This window comes from Ursus maritimus, unplaced genomic scaffold (genome assembly GCF_017311325.1).
Source record: "Ursus maritimus isolate PB19 unplaced genomic scaffold, ASM1731132v1 scaffold_15, whole genome shotgun sequence".
Classification (NCBI taxonomy): domain Eukaryota; kingdom Metazoa; phylum Chordata; class Mammalia; order Carnivora; family Ursidae; genus Ursus; species Ursus maritimus.
In genome coordinates this window covers 22,086,652-22,103,551 of record NW_024423897.1, presented here as the reverse complement: position 1 = coordinate 22,103,551, position 16,900 = coordinate 22,086,652, and the positions used below count along the sequence as shown (strand labels likewise).

The 16,900-nt window shown below is 52.6% G+C and overlaps 1 protein-coding gene across 4 annotated transcripts in view; it reads right to left on the bottom strand.

The window, feature by feature from the left end:
- TNIP1 (TNFAIP3 interacting protein 1) overlaps window positions 1–16,564 on the bottom strand; it is a 48,568-nt gene extending 32,004 nt beyond the window's left edge. For 2 of the 4 annotated variants that reach the window (XM_008692491.2, XM_040630393.1), the window contains exon 1: window positions 10,971–11,127. The gene's annotated coding sequence lies outside the window, so the exon portion shown is untranslated. Of the gene's footprint in view, window positions 1–10,970; window positions 11,128–16,544 lie in introns of those variants that run through there. The other 2 variants (XM_008692492.2, XM_008692493.2) reach the window with 2 other exon arrangements.
- Window positions 16,565–16,900: the final 336 nt, after the last annotated feature.

Sequence of the window (16,900 nt, the reverse complement as noted above, 5' to 3'; positions counted from 1 at the left end):
ATCAGCTCAACTGACTCTCCCTCACGGTGTGAGGGCAACGAGTCAGGGCCCAGACCTGAAGACCAAGTCACCCAACATGTCAGGATGGAGTGGGACCAGAAGGTCCTTGGTCTCTCTCCAGTCTGCCCACTGCCCTCGCCCTCCGTTTCTGCTCCTGCACTAAGATCACTGCAAAGCAGAGACCCCATCCCACGTTCTCACGGGACCTGGCCAGAATCCGTGGCCAGCTGGGCCTGGAGCCAGCAGCTACGCATCGGCAGCTACCCCCTCACCCTGCAGCGGGACCCCAAGCCATCTTCGGAACCTAGAAACAGCCAGTAATAAGGAGCAACCACTCAGACCTCCCCCCTAGACGAGAGCTCAGCTGACAGGTGGCCAGAGCGGGACCCGCTGGAACCAGAAAGGCGCAGTTTGGGGAAGAAAGGGGCCCAGACAGACGGGAGGCCAGGCGGCGACCACAGAGCGTGAGGATGGAAATGATACTGCTGAACCTGAAGGAGCCACCAGCCCCAGAGAGGAGGTGGCGTGACAAAGTGACAGGAGAGCAGCTGAGGGGGTGGGAGGGGGGCAGGAGCGTAAGCCCAGGTCACAACCTCATCTGAGAAGAAAAGATTTGAAAGAGGCTAGAGCTGGAACTGAACTTCTATCCCCGCTCCCGCATTGAAGAGCTCTGGCCCATCGGATACTGTCTCGTGATCAGCCGCGTGCTGGGGCCAGGAGGGGGGCTCCCTGGCCCTCCAAAGGAGAGGAGTTTACATAGCCCGTAACATCTGCAAAATACCCAGTATCCTCCCAAGCTTCGTTTTTTCCAACTGACTGACATAACAGTCTTGGGAAGAAGGCAGAGCTATGTCTGTTGGACAGACGAGGACACTGAGGCCCACTTGGGAACGTTAGTGAGCTCAAACTAAGGCCACTGGGCACTGGCTGCACGCTGGGGGAAATGAAGTTCTCCTTGCTCCAGAGGGAAAAGTCTGAGCAGATCTCTGGTACCGGGAGTCAGGAGGTCCCAGGAGGTCCCAGGAGGTAGCCAACGGCCACCTCCCCAGGCAGAGGCAGGGGCTGCTGGGGATGCCAGTGGGAGGGGCTAACAGAGGGCTGAAGGGAAGCAGTCTCTGGGAAAGAAGGCCCAGGTCAGAAAGTCAGAAGGTGCTGGCATCTACTCTGCTGCCTTTCATGGCCATGGGCAAGCCTGTCCACTCTCTCCACATCGGTTCCCTCGTGTGCAAAGGGAGGAGTCCGGACTAGAGAGAAACCAGGTGATGGTGTCATGCTGGCCTAAGGATCCACGGAGACCCAAGCCTCAGGAGGCAGCAGCAAAGCAAGGAAAGAGAGGAGATCCGACGTGCTCAGCATGGTACAGCCACAGAGTCAGGAAGGAAGGGTCCCGGCGCAATGCAGGGCGTTGGGGTAAGCAGGTGAGGCACACAGCACAACATCGAAAGGGGCACTTGGGGGCAAGCACACGCCCCTGAGCAGGAGCCCCACCCCTGGGCTGCACCTGGGGGCCTGACCGGTGTCCACCCTTCCCCCGTCCCAGCCCTGTCCGCCCCTGGAGGCTGCGCGCCCTCTCTGAGCTTCCGCTGCCTCTGCTACAAAACTGGGAGAATGAGAGAACCCGCCTGCTGTCAGATAATGAAATCAAATGCAACGATATGTGTACAGTGGGAACAGAGCTCTCACTTTCTACTTTTTACTTCCTGATTACTTGATTTACTCAACAAGAAACACATTCATTTTATACTAATAAAATTTCCGAAGTAATACTGATGTGTGTATAGCACCTAGTTAAATGCCTGGCACGCAGTGGGTTCTCAGTAAAAGGTTGGGGCAGCCCCATAACCCTGCCCCACGGATTTAGGGCCGAGTCTGCCCCACTCCCATCTACTCCCTCTTTTAATGGAGTTTTTAGGTTCCTCCGCCGGCTCAGTAAGCAAGGTCGTGACACCCACTTAATTTCTGGTAACTGCAAAAAGCCGTTAAGCAGGGACGCTGGTCCAACCACAGCCAGTGATGAGGCTGCTCCCAAAAGCCGATGGACCGAGAAACCATACTCTGGAAACACTGGGAAGCATCTGAGGCTGCTTTTCCTCAACTGTAGGTGGGGATACCCTGCGGTGCCCCCCAGGGATGACAGGAAGTCACGAAAGCACCTTGCAAACGAAAGCAAAAATCTCTCCATATTCGCACTTTATGATGATCTCTGGCCTTACCCCCCCAACCCCATTTCACCATCAGGGGAACTACGGACACAGGGCCATCCATCAAGGAGCCCACCCTGGCATCCTCGCCATGAGCCAAGGACTTACTCGGTCTTTGCAACAATTCAGTAATAAGGAGGCTGCGGGCGGAGCCTGTGACCCAAGGAACTGGGCCCAGAAGCTGTGGGATCCAGCAGGGTCCGCCGGAGCAAACATCTTCCCCTTGCGGGCCTCACTTTCCCAAAAGGAGGGGTTTGTATTTGCAACCCTAGCAATAACATAAGGGATCGACTAGGCCATCTTTAAGGCCCTTCTAGTTCTGACATTCCAGAACTTGCAATTTATTATCACTCCTTTCTGTAACCGTCGGGACCTTGAGAAGGCCGCTCTCCTCAGCTCCAATCTAATGCTCTGTCCCAAACGCCCAAGTGGATTTCGCTGAACCAAGAGTTCTCCTGCAAGTGCTATCGGGGTGCCTTCACCTCCCCCAAGGACAGTCAGAGACCCGCAGATGATGTCTGCAGCCCTTCGCTGGGTCCTCGCCTCCTCCCTAGCATGCACCCAGGTGCCAGCCCAGCTTGCGGACTGTGTCCCTCACACACAGTGCGCATCTTCTCTGTGTCCTCCTGCCTCCCGTCCCCTGCGCTGACTCACCCTCCGAGGGAGCCCCACTGCCTCTACTCAGCCCCCGACACCCAGGCTCCACGCCACAGCCTGGGGACAAGGGGGTGGACCAGAGCCATGAGCGAGGACACTGCGAAAGAAGGACAAGGAGCCTCTGCTGAGGGCTGGGAGATAAGTGCTGCCATCGGCCAGGCGCCGAGCTGCGTCATGAGGCACATGACCTCATTTAAAAATTATCCCTGTTTTCTAGCAAGGACACCTCCTCTCAGCCAGATAGTGGTATTTCTATTTTTCAGATAAGGAAGCAGACTCAGAGAGGTGAAGTCACTTGCCTAAGAACACACAGCTGGTGAGCGGCAGAACAATGAATTCGGGCTCAGCGTGCCAGGCTCCAGCCCTGCTGCCCTCTCCACCGGCCTGAGAGACAACGGGCTGAAGCTCAGTGGGAGGAAACCAGTCCTGCCGTCCGGCTGTCTGGAACAGACTCCCACGTTCCCAGCCCCTGCCGCTACTTTCTCCAGCCTTGTGTACAACCAGGTCCCGGTCTGCCCCTGATCACCCGCAGTCACCGGGGTTAGACTCTCAGGCTGCAAGGACGCTCCCCAGGGGAGCCAAGGGACTCCAGATGACCATCTTTAGTGACCCCAATTCCTCCTTAAGGACCCTCCCTTGGGTAGCCAACACTGGCTGTCATCAGACTACTCCCAGTTCTCCCTCCCTTACTCTGCCCTCTAGGGTTCTGGAATCAGGAACGTGATATCCCTCAACTCCAGTTCAGCCCTGAAGACATTCTCTTGAAGATAATCAGACCGTGTTCCCTGTGCTGTTCCTTGAAGGAGTGGCTTGCAGAGCACTCCCTATCCACCCCCCTCAGCCCTCTACCCCTACCCTATCTGTAGCAGGTCCGGAAAGTGGACACAACACTCCAGGCGTGGTTTATCTGACCAAACAGAGGAACTTTCACCCTCACCTTTTTTAGGTATTATGTTTCTATTGATGTAGCCTTGTGTACACCTGTTTTTGCTAGAGCTCGGGTACCCACAGCAAAGAATGTCCTTTCTCAATGATGACAACACCTGCCTGCATGCCTGATTAGCTGAGAACAAAGTTCTCTTACAGAAGTATGCCTTGAGGTTTCAGTTATCTACAGGGCCGGAGGTTACTGCTTGAATCAGTAATCCTCTACCTAAGAATCTAGAAATCTCTGTGTCACTGCCCACAGGGGCTGAACAAAGATGTGCATTGCCACATGCTTTTTAACAGCAAAAATGTCCTAAATGTCCACCAGGGAGGCACTGGTTTAATAAACCACAGTGTAGTCACTCACTGGAATAGTATGCAGCCATCAAAAAGAATGGGGCACACTGCTGTGCAAGGACATAGAAAGATGTCCATAAAATATCATTAAGAATAAAAAACTATACTAGAATACTATTTTTTAAGTTTATTTATTTATTTTAGTAATCTCTACACCCAATGTGGAGCTCTAACTTATGACCTGGAGACCAAGTGCCATATGCTCTTCTGACTGAGCCAGCCAGGCAGCCCAGGATACTTCTTTTTTTTAAACATATAACTACATACATTTCTATATGTATATATGTACATATATACATATATGTATAAAATCTTAAATGTGCATAGGAAAAGGTTTGGAAAGATATACACCAAACTGCTACTGGCAAACAGCTCTAGAAAGGGACCTGGGACAGGAACTGGAAACAAAAGAAACATTTATTTTACCTACAAAATTTAAACTCTTTACAGGGGAAATCTAGTCCTGTTCTATTAAAAAATTAATTTAAAAATATAGTGGGAACAGGGGCAGGGGAGAAGAAGACAGCTTTCACTTTTTACTTTACACCTTTTGTATTGCTTGAGTTTGGGGGGTTTTTCCCTCCAATGAGGATGTTACATGGTAGCTTTTTTAAAGGGGATATTTTAAAATAAGTTTTAAAAATGTAAGTGTCTCGACAAGGTCAGAATAATAGGGAAGGCCCGCTGTTCTGGCACCAAATAAGGCTGGAGGGCTATGGGCAGGGGTGAGAGCTCATTATGTACCCGCCTCACACGGACACACAACGCGAGCGGGATCTGATCGCCAACAAGGAGAAAAAGTCCGGGAACAAGTCTTCTACTCAGGAAAGTCAGTGGATGGAGAGTTGGCAACTGCAGAGAAGAGCTTCAACCTGGACCCCAGCAGAAAGGATCTGGCTTAAGAAGGCCAGGGCTGGCGTTGAGGTGACAAAGATGGGAAGAGAAGCAGCAGTCTTTGGAAAACCACTCTCAACTGGGAACCAGTACAAAGTTCCCCGCCCATTGCCTATGGGTCCTCACACCAGGTACACCTGTTCTGCTGTGAAGGAAGCCGAGCCCCGACAGGTGCAGGGCTTGGCTCAAGGCTGCACAATTCCCAGGGGACAAAGCAGAACCCACATCTGATCATCACATCACTGGTCCCACCCTGAATTCCTGCCGCCAAAGGCTCCCTGGGAAGACAGCCCCGGCAACCCCAACCCACCTTCCTTCTACCACGTGCATGCCTCCTCTCAGCTCCTGGGATCCACAGGTGCACACACTCCACGCCTAGAAGCCTGCTTTCCTCCCAGCAGCTGGGACCTCACTTACCCAGGAGGAGTGCCTCAACTATCAGCTATGGGGACAAAGGGGTCTACCCTTAGGCAAAGGGATGAAGGACTTGGCTGTCCTTCTGTCTCCCAGTCCCCACTATGCCCAAAGCTGGTTTACCCAATGAAGGGTTTCTCCAAACCCGTAACTCCCCCCTCTAAGGGGGAAGAGGACAACTTTTAAGAATTCCCCTTCTCTAAACATCGTAGAAGGAGGGCTCATTAAGTTCAAATCCTGGCTCTCTGCTCCTTTGCCACATGACCTTGAGCTGGCCTCACTTTCCTTGTTCTTCCCTGTGGAAATGGTGGGAGGACCAACTAGGAACCACAGAGCTCTCTAGAGACCTTAAAGGGCCACCCCAACAGGAGCCATAATGGCTTGGAGGGGACAACTGGACAGGGGAAAGACCACTCAGATAAAAGCCAGAGACATCTTGTTTTAGCAGCAAAGGCTGGAAACTACCTAATGAAGATGAAAACAAATAAATACATTGGGGCAAGTTCATACCAGGGAATATGACAGAGCCGTGAAAAGGAATGCACTACAGCTAGAGATATGACCATGACTGAATCTCCCAAATAGAATACTAAGCAAAACAAGGAAGTTGCAGAATACAGACAGTTCGGTGGCACTTACAGGGCATTCTTAAACATACAAAACAGTACTACATATTGTGTAAGGAGGCCTGTATTTACAATAAAACTATAGAGAAATATAAGAGAATAAACTTTAATTTCAGAACACCTGCTACTTCTAGATGGGAGGGAAAGGGGATGATCCAGGAGAAATTTCAGGTGTACAGAAAATGTGTTATTTCCGAAGCCAGATGGGTGGGTGCCCAGTGTGTGCACGTTACCCTCTGTGTCTGAGAAATTCCTTCATATTTTCCAAAAGTCAGTATTGCTATCCTTCGACTCTTGTTCTTCCCAGGGGTTGGGCCGGGGGAGGGGAGAGCACTGGCAGAGGCAGAAGTGGGGATGTGGAGGGACCAGGGTTCCTTGGACCACTGATGAAGCCGGCCACGATGAAGGCCCAGGACGATGGCCTGTCAGACAGTGGAAAGTGGAGCGAGCACTCTCCAGTGTGGGTGGAGACCAAACCAAAGGCCCCTGACTCATGGGACACCCCCCACGCCCGCCCTAAAAATACCAGCTCTGGCCTCTGAGTATGACTCCTTGGTGACACAACTCCCACCGCTCCCCCGCCCTCCCCCCCACGCGTACATCTGCTGGGCCACCCGGTCTGTCCACCCTGTAGGTGTTGAAGGGCACAGGGGACAGCTTCAGGGTGAGGTCCCTGGGGAGAGAAGAGCTCAGCCCTGTCTGGGGACAGACAGCCCACTGCTCCTCAGGCCAGTCATCTGTTCCTTTTGGAAGAGTGACTGTCCTGGGCCAGTCATGGGGGAAAAAACATCAAAAACTTCCTGCAACTAACAGGCCACCGTGACTGCCAGGGTCTGTCTCTGGAGGTTGGGAAGCTCTGCTCCGGAGAACAAAGGGACCTTCTCCCTGCTTCCCTGTGCCTCCATTCTGGCAACTCTCCAGGGGGCCCCAGACACCCTCCCTTCAAAGAGGGACAGGGAAAAGAGAAGCAGGCACTGTGGACAGGCCGGGGTGCCACAGCACAGAGAAGTGTGCTGGGAGGGTGGGCACAGAGAGGCCTGGCCCCGTGCGAAGAGCTCGGGAATGGACGGACCCAGAGAGAGGGCAGCCCGGTCACTGGGCCACAGAGTTTTTAGAGCGGAAAGAGAACATTCTAAGACACCAGCCAGTTCAATCCCTTCATGCTGCAGCTGGGACACCAAACCAGAGAAGGAAAAAGACCTGCCCAAGGCTGCCTAGGGTGGCGGTGACACAGAGGGGAGGCAAACCTAGGCCTTCAGGTACCAGCTGTGCGCTCTCTTACCGCACGGGCCCATGCCCTTCCTCCCTCCAAGTGGCCAGGTGGGCAAGGCGGGACAATGGAGGTGAGAAAGGAAGACGCTGCACCCAGGGGGGCCCACGAAAGCTGACCGGCCATATCATGGGAAGAGGCTGCCTATTCGGTACAGCACTCCCTGACTCTGGGGGCACGGGTCAAGCTGAGACTGGATGATCACCTGCGGGGTGCTGGATGCTGTTGAGGGAATTTGGGCCAGCTGTCCTCTGTGCCCCTCCCACACGTAAGTGTCCACGTTTCCAAACAGGGATGGAAAGACGTCGGACTCAGAGCAAAGGACGACCCATCCAGAGAGGACACAGCAGGGTCCATAGGTGGCAGAGGGGTTAATAGCGAGTTATCCCAAAGCACGGAAAACTGGACCAATCCCACGATCTCCTACTGAAAGCCCATCAGTACGCTCACAATTATCCTCACTCTTAAGATCAGCAGCCGGCACTGAATGATCGCTTACCCTGCATGGCCCTGTGCTGTCCCATCCATTCGCAGCACCAGAGGAGACAGCACTGACATCAGAGGACCTTACAGACCAGGGGGCAGGGGCCACGCCCACTCAGGTGCGCCAAACTCGGAAGCACACGCTTTCCACCAGGGTTCCCGGCGGCAGCAGCATGGACACCACGCACTGGATCAGCCCCCTGGGGACACAGCCACCCAGCCACCCACTATGTTCAACAAGGCACCCAGGCGCTTCACATGCGCACCTACGTTTGCCAACCAACCGCTCTCATCACTTCCCGATGCTGCCGACAGGGAGAAACCACAACTTCTCTGCCCGGTAGTCAAGACCTTAGGGTTTTTCCTGATCCAGCTGGTCAGCTCCCCCAACCCAGCAGAGCCCTACCCCAAATCCTCTACCCAGTCTACTAAGTATCAGAAGGCGCTCAAGCCCCACTCTGCACTCATCATCTTTCTACAGCCTGGCCACGAAGCTGCCTCCTCCTGCCCCAGAAGCCCCCTGACCACCTGGTGGCCCGAATTGCCCTGCGCTCCAGTGAGCCTTATGCCGGGCACTTGCTGGCACACGATGCTTTCCAGGTCACACTCGGAGCACATTTCTCCCCATTCCGCTACAAGTTCCTGGAGGGCCAGGCTCATTGCTTATGCACCTAAGCATGGCGCTCCTCTGCAAGCACTGGGCACGAGGCCGGTCAGGAAAAATTTGCTGACTGTAAGAAAGAAAGAAAAAAATCCCCTTGGGGAGCGAGATCTGGTTCTCATCCTGACGTTGCCACTACCTTTCTGGGACAAGTGCATTCTCATCTCTAGGCCTCAGTTCCCTCATCTGTAAAATGCACCATTATTCTAGTTTCTTCTACTCTACTCATCCACGGAACAAACCCAGCAGAGCCTTACCCCCAGACACTCTGCTCCAGGATCAGGGACGCACATGCACTGAGTGGTCCCTGCTCTCATCCTTCGGCTCCAGGAAAAGAGAAAAGCAATGAACAAGGAAACACTAAACATTATTATATTCTAGACACAAAGTTTCAGACATATCCTTTCTCATTCGCAAATAAACGAGATTTCAGAGCATGATGAGCGTACAAAAACACAATAGTAATATGACAGAAAGTGAAAAAAGGGGCCACTTTGCATAGAAAGGTCAGGGAAGGCCCCTCTAAGGAGGTGACATTTGAGACTTGACAGATAAGGAAGAACCAGCCATGTAAAGAAATGGGGAAAGGCATTCCAGGCAGAAGGAACAGTACATACAAAGGCCTCAAGTCAAGAACAAGCTTGGCCTGTTGGAAGGAAAAAAAAGCAGGCTGTCATGGCTCAACTGCAGGGCAAGCAGCAGCAGTACCCAGGAGTACTCAGACAGACAGACAGACGACCTCCGACAATTGTGAGGTGCTCAAACCAGGTCGGCCCGACCCACCCCAGGACATCCGGGCCCCAACTCACAGGCAGCATCAGGAGTAAGGGTATGAGTCAGACCCCACAGCTTCCTGGGGCCCCCAAAGACCTGGTGTGGGCATAGGGGCAGGTACCACCTCTCAGCATGAGAGCCACTGTACCCCCAGGACACCCATGGGTGGGGGAAAACAGGATCACAGAAGTATGTAGAATACAAGACACTCACAACTACAGCTTCCCAGGGGGCCGTGATCAAGTGCTTCCATGAAGGGCCAGTTCCTGATTACATTATTTTCCCAGGACAGAGAGGACAGAAACTTTGGTCAGTGGAGAAGAAACAGGGCGATACTATTCAAGGCTTACTGGTCTTGGCCAAGTCTTAACCTTTGTGGGCCTCAATTTCCTCATTTGAAAATTGAGGCTACTACTAGTGACTATCTCCCAGGCTTGTTGAAAAGATTAAATGAGATACTGAATAGAAAGCACTGTGCCTGGCACAGGTAAGTGAACACTGTCTTCATCACTGCTCTTGGTTTTTGACAGCCTTGGTTCTGTCTGCTGTAAGCATATTAATACCACATCACAAGATTCCTCTGCCTTTGTGTTAATAAATATTCCAGCCTCCTAATGCAATATCCATGATCAGGGATAAAGAAAAAAAAATTGACAGCCATCTTTCCTGACCGCTCATCGGATGCTGAATTCCCCTCTATCATACCCTGCAGTTTGGAAAATACATGCTGATTAAATTCTATTTTCATGATACTGTGAAATTAAAATGATGCATTCAGAATCCACAGATTTCTCTGTACTGTCATTCTGCAAGGGGGTGGGGATAGTCGTTGCTGATTCTTCTGCATCATCCACAAACCACCCCCAACCAAAACACAATCTCTCACCCAGTCGCCCAAATTCATGCCCACCTCCATACACACAATTAATGAAGTACAATGTAATCACTTCCATGGGCACCATCTCACACACACGCATGCACGCACACAAATGTTCTACAGTGGAAAACTCACCCATACATAGAAACTCCACACCCAAAATCACTCCCAGAAACACTACAGCTACCCTGCACTGCAGACGCACACAAATGTTGCCTCCAACAATGTGCAAACTTAGAAACTGTACAGCAGGAACTCTGGGGCCAAATCCCAGGGTTCGAATCCTGACTTTGCAACTCCCCAGCTGTGTGACCCCAATCTCCAGGTGCCTCGGTTTCCTAAATTGTAAAATGGGAATGATGATAATAATAATATTCATTTTAAAGAAAGATGTGACAATTACAAGAGTTTAATACACGTAAAGGGTTTAGATCAGCACTTGGAAAGCGCCCAATAAATTATTATTTTCCTCATTACATGCGCACACGGCTTCCAAGCCTGTCTCGCACACTATAAACAGACGTGCGCCTGCCCACTCCCCGGACCCGGCTGGTCCGCACGTCCTGCACACCGCCTGCAAGCCGTTCCCAGACGCGCCCGCCCACGCAGTGCGCAGGCGCGCCCACCGCCCTCCGCGCGGGGTTAGGAATTCGCCGCGACCGAATCACCGCTGCCGGGACCTCACGCGCCGGGCCCAGGCGCTGAGGAGGCCAGGCCACCCGGCCGGGCCCGACCATCCCCTTCCTCCGCGCCCCGCACTCCCGAAGCTCTGAACGGCTGGGTCGCGGACTCTCTTCCGCCCCATCCCCGCTCCGCCCGGCCGGCTTACCTGAGGTTGGGGACCCTGGGACACACCGCCCCCCCCCTCCGCGTCCAGGCCCAGGTCTAGGGACGGGTTATCGGTCGCGACCCTCCAGCACTCCACGGGCTCCCGGGCCGGGGCGGGGGACCGCGCCGGGGACGAGGAAGTGTCGGGGGCAGGGCCGCCCTACCCCTGGGAAAGTCCCGGGTGATTGACAGGCCGCTCGTCCAATCGCGCTACGCCCTCGGGGCGGGCCCGCGGCCGCGGGGGTGGGACGGAGCGAAGTAAACAGCAGCCGCCCGGGGAGGTCAGTGGCCAAAAGCGGCCGAGCGGACACGGGTATCCCCTCCCGCGGGCCAGCCCCTCGGGCGGTGACCTCCGCGGCCTAGACAGCCCCTTTTCGCACTCCCGGCGCCGGAAGCCCCCGAGCCCGGGATGAGGCTGGAATTTCAGAGCGGAGACGAGCCGCAGAGACCACCCCCCATCCCTTCCTTGCTGCCCAGGGGCTCGCGGACCAGAGCAGGGAGGGGACTTGCCAAAAGGCACGTAAGCATGTGGAGCTGAGCCAGAGCTAGAGCTCAGGGCCCCAGAGTTAGGTCCAGGGCTCTCTGGAACAACTTCGCAGAGCTCCCAGAAATTCGAGCTGAAAGGACCTTCTAAACATTTTTTGCATACTTACTGCCCCAGACATTGTAAGCATTTTGCATGCATTACTTTCTTTCTTTCTCAGGGCCACTCTAGTGAAATGGGTTTACCCCCTTGTTTACTGTAAATAAATTAATATAACAGGCACCGAGAGTTTAGTTGACAGTAAGTGGCTAAACCAAGACCCAAACTCCAGTGGGCAAATCCAGAGTCCGCCTCCCACCCTGTCTACCTATTTGTGAGCCTGATCATCCAAACAGCTGTGGGATTTCCCAAATCCTTAAGGAGCCGCTTGGTTTAGCAGTGGGAACACCTTCTTTAGTTTCTTTTTAAGCCCGTCGTTTTATTTAAGAGAGTTTTAGGACCTAAACTGGGGAAAAAGGACAGCTCTTTAAATGGGGGTAAATACAGCTTTATGAAAAACCTATTGCAAAAGACTCATTTCTCCGGAACTGATGAAAACTTAGTCATTGACAGGCCCTGGTCCTCAGAAAGGACTTGGTGAGCTCTTTCCTACGGGCCCTCATTTTACAGAAGGAGAGATCTGTCAATCAACTGCCACTGTGAACACACGCGCACACACACCCCTACCCAAGTAGAAACCTAACTGGAGGATTCTCCTTTCAGGCCTTGTGACTTCAGCGACTTCAAAGGTGTCTTCAAATTCTGGGATGCCTTTAGTTACTTTAAAAGTGTTATCACATTCTCAAAACAGTATTAATTCTGGTTCATTTTAACTAGAAAAAGAAGTACTCCTATACTTTGATTTTAAAGAGGGTTGGGGGGAGGGGAATGCGAAGCACCTCTGAGTGTCACCAAAGGGCCGGGGGATTAGAATCTGGGGCTGGTTCAGCAGCGGCTCACGGGCATCACCCCTAGCCATTAGGCTTCCCCAAACCAGTTTTCTTCCTGCTGTTTGTCTACAGTGCCCAATTTGCCTCCTCCTGGAATGCCGTCTTCCTAATCTCAACCAAGTCTTCTCATGAACACTGAAATTTACTTGAAAAAATGAAATCTCCACCTATCTGCATTTTGCTTCCAAACTTGTGTCAGCTGTTTTTGTAAAATGTCTGACCTTTGAGCGTTAGGCAAATGGCTTCATCCCTTAAAGTGCCTGATGACCCTTAGGGGGACTTGTTGGACAGTGCTCTGGTATGACATTAAAAGGTCACGTGGTCTTTTTTTTTTTTTTTTGCCTGATTCCCTATTTTGGCATAATTTTTCTTAACACTTATACAATGTGTGAGAAAATCCTCTTCAAAGTCATGGCCACACCCACCCCTTCCATCCTTTGAAGTCTTAGTTTGAATTCAGAACTTCCCCCCATGTTAGAAGCCATAGAGACAATTGGTTGCAATCCCCTATTTGACAGATAGGTAAACTGAGGTCTCAGTGTGGTAAAGGAGTTGTTCAGAGCCATATCCATTGAGCGATGCCACCACGGTTGGAAGCCAGGACCTTGGTTTCCAGTCATAGGTACTCTTTCCACTGCACCATGTTGTCTTTCCAGTGTCATGATTTTTCCTACAGAAACTCAACACTCATTATGAACACAGGCTACAAATTTAACTAACTGGGTTCTAATACCTACTCAACCACTTGCTGCCTGGGTGGTCTCTCTAAGCCTCAGTTCCTCCTTGAAAAATGGAGGAAATTGTATCTTACCCCTCAGGTGATCATGAGGATAAATAAGTTCATGCAAGGAAAGCCCAAAGCTTGGCACATAGTAGGCATTCGAGAAACGATAGTGGCATATAGATACAGATTGCAGGCACCGGAGAGTACTTCACTGTTAAACCCAGGAATGCACCCTCCCCAAGTTCCATGTCACCATCCACATCTTCTATGGCCCCTGACACCCCTGGCAGGGTGAGAAATAGTTCCCCTAGCCTGGCACCCCCTGCCACCCCCAGATCTGGAAAGAGATGTCCAAGCCAAGAGCTGAGTGACTCAGGAGCTGGAAACTTCTTGCTCTTCCAGAGTGACAACAAGGACCTGCAGAAAGCCCCACCTGGGAGGAGAATCAAAGGCCTGTGTTTTGTTTTAATTTGTTTTTGTTCTAAAGCATGCGGCTTCCCAGTCTCCTTCCCGCCACTCCCTCCCTCGGTACCACCTCCACCAAGGGTGCCCCAAAGACCTAAGTCCACATTGGAGGGAAATAAAAAACATACCAAAAACTTCACCTATAACCGACTGAGCTTTAAATCAAGTGCCTAAAAAGGAGTGGGGGGGGCACATTAAAAACATTACGAGGTAACATTTATGGAGTATTTGCTGTGTGCTGGGTCTGCACTTTGACATAACAGGGTATCTCCCAACCACCCTGAGGTCATTACCACTGTGACCCCATTTCACAGATGAAACTGGGGCTTTGAGGTGTTAGATGACCTGCCCAAGGTCTTATACAGTAACGAGTCCTTAATTCTTTCCGCTCTTGAGCATTAAGCTATGCAGTGATGCCAGCCAGTAAGACAGAGCTCAAAATGCCAGTCCTTAAAGGCTCGTTTAGGAAAGATCAGACCCAGGCTTTCTCTCACAGGGATAAAGCCAGTGAGGGCCAGAGAGGGGTAGGGACTTGTAGAGGTCTCACAGTGAGTTTGCGATTAGTGTTGAGGGCTAGAACCCACGGCTCCTTGCTCCCAGAGCAGTGCAATTTCCACACACCCCACTGATGGGAAGAGGAGCTTCCAAAGCCAACAAGCTCTTCTTCCTCTATTAGGGGAATTTGTGAGTTGCGGTCTTGGCTACAGGGGAACGAAACTCAAGGTGAGATGCTAATGAACTAGGAAAAGAGCAATCCTGCCTGGTCCCTTCCATCCCATCTCCCAGCTCCGTAGCCTGAGGCAATCTGGGGAATCTAAAACCCATGGTGGACTCTAGGTGCTTTTTGGTGTTGGGTGTGTGCACATGAGACCGAGATTTTAGTGATAGTTAAATGAGAAATGCATGTCAAGCACATGATGTTGACTGAAATTGTAGTAGGTAATCGTATTTTTTGGTAAGAAATAAATAAGTGAGCAGAACGTGTTGTCCCTGTTTCCCACCCTTGGCCCCAGAAGCATTTTGAATTCTATCTACCTCCCAAATCACTGCATAAGGGATTGCTGGACGGCTCTAAGATACCCATAAGTTTTCACGTTCATTAGGCACTTTAAGGTGAATTAAACCATATCATACTCACAATTTGCCCTTCCTCCAAAGCTTGCGGGTCATGCAAGGGTTAGGGTTCGGGCGGGCTCTGGAGTCAGACAGATCAGGGTTTAGGTCACAGCCCTGCTCTTACACCTTGTGACCGTTCTCTGCCTGTTTCCTCACAAAGAACATGGAGGGCACAGTCCAGTGCATAGCGTAGAGAAAGAAGGAGGTGCCACAGGGCCTGGCATGAGTTAAAGGCAGCAAAGCCCAGGGCCCAGCGCTACGGAGGAAATTGCCCTAGACCTCACAAAGTGTTCTCAGAAGCACCGGGCCTAGAAGGCATGTCTCTCGACTTTTTCTCCAGAGTCTTTCCTGTTTTTCCTCCTTCTCCCTCCCAGCTGTTTCCGCTGTGGCCCTGGGCCTGCCATTTATGCTAGGGTTTCTAGGATGCCACTGGTGGAGAGGAAAGAGCCAAGTGACTCTGGGGGAAATTCCCAGCCTCAGAGCATATGTCGCCAGGCACCTCCCACAGTTCCCAGGAGCCCCAGGCTTCCCCTCGTCCACCTCCTCTGCCTCTGGCCTCCCTGCCTTCAGGTCAGCATGTCAAGCCAGATCTTAGTTTGGATCCAAGCTTGCTTCTTGGGATCCTCCTGGAAGTGGGGAGAGGTCAGCCCAGCCCAGCCCCTGAGGGAGGCAGCCTCATGGGAACTAGACATTTCCTAATCCTGGGAAGCCCTGACAGGGCCCACAGAGCAATTCTCCTACAGCCTCACCCCATGTCCTTTCTCACACTCCCCCTTCCAGGGTCCCTCCCACTGCTCCTTCCATTCTTCTCCAGCCCAGAAGCCGCTGTGACAGTGACTTGGTCTCTACTCTTTGCCCCTTTTAGCCAGGGACTTCCCTGGGCTGGGCCTCTGATCAGCTCTGGAAAATCTGGACTGTTTGTGATTAAAGAGGAGGCCACATCACTCCTGTCTGCCAACCCTCACTCCCTCCCAGTGCCTCAGACCATGTTAAAGTTCCACCACAGAAGGGTCCAGACCGCCCTAGGAGGAAAGCAGGTGGGAGAGCCTTCCAGGGATCCATTTGCTCCAGCACTAAGGAGGGTCCCAGCCCTCCATTGTGTTCCCAAGGGAGACAGAGCTAGACGCCCCCCTGGTCTCTTCCTATCTATCTGTAGACCACTAAAGTGCCCATACACTCGCACACGCCCACCCTCAAAGACTCACATTCACACACAGACACACACACACATTCACGTAATGACCCACGCACTCCCAGACACACACGCGAACACCTAGACATGCTTGCGAACTTTCACTCACACGGACACACGCACACATATGTCTCAATGGATCTGACACATGTTCACAAACACAGACACACACTCTCACACCAATACAGATCCACGCTCACACTTGTGAACCTAATCCCTTTCCTTCAGGGAAGGATAAGACAAAAATAGACTTTTCTTTTTTCTTCCCTTTGGAAAAACTAGCAGCGACTAGAAAGAAACACACTGGCTGAGGAGGGGGCAAGGAGAAGAGGGCAGGAAGAGGAAATAAGAAATGGAGGGAGAGAAGCAAGAGGAGAATGAGGCCAGGCAAGGAGGTAGAGACCCCCAGAGCCCAAGCCCCGGCGCAGGGAAGAGGGAGCTGGCCCGGGGGAACAGCCGACCCCGGCTGGCAGGAAGGTAGGAAGCCGGCCAGGTGGCTCTTGTCGCAGAGCTGGGGGGATTTGTCTGGCAGCCCCAGCACGCTCGCTTGTGCAGTGAGCCCTCAGCCCTGTGCTGGCCCACCGTCCCTGGGCTGGGTCACTTACCTGGGGCAGGAGAAGACGAGGGTGGGTGCAGCGGGGGCTGCCACCCTGTGAAGGCTCCTCGGCTCACTGTGCTTCTGCAGGAAGGAGGTCTGGGCTGGGCTGACTTTTAGGCAGGAGGGGAATTCCCCGAGATGGAGGAGCCAGCCGCCAGGCAGCCCCACAAGGCCCAGCTGAGGCCCCATCCTGCCCCCCTGGCAGAGCACAGGGCCCTTCTTTGTCAGTTCCCCACCTGTCACTTCCCAGACTGGCTATCCGTTGCCAAGCATTCCGGGGAGGGGAGGGAGTTCTGGGGAGGAGCTGGGAGCCTGATGTTTCGGTGGCTGCACCAGGAACTGGCACAGGGGTAGCCTGGTCTG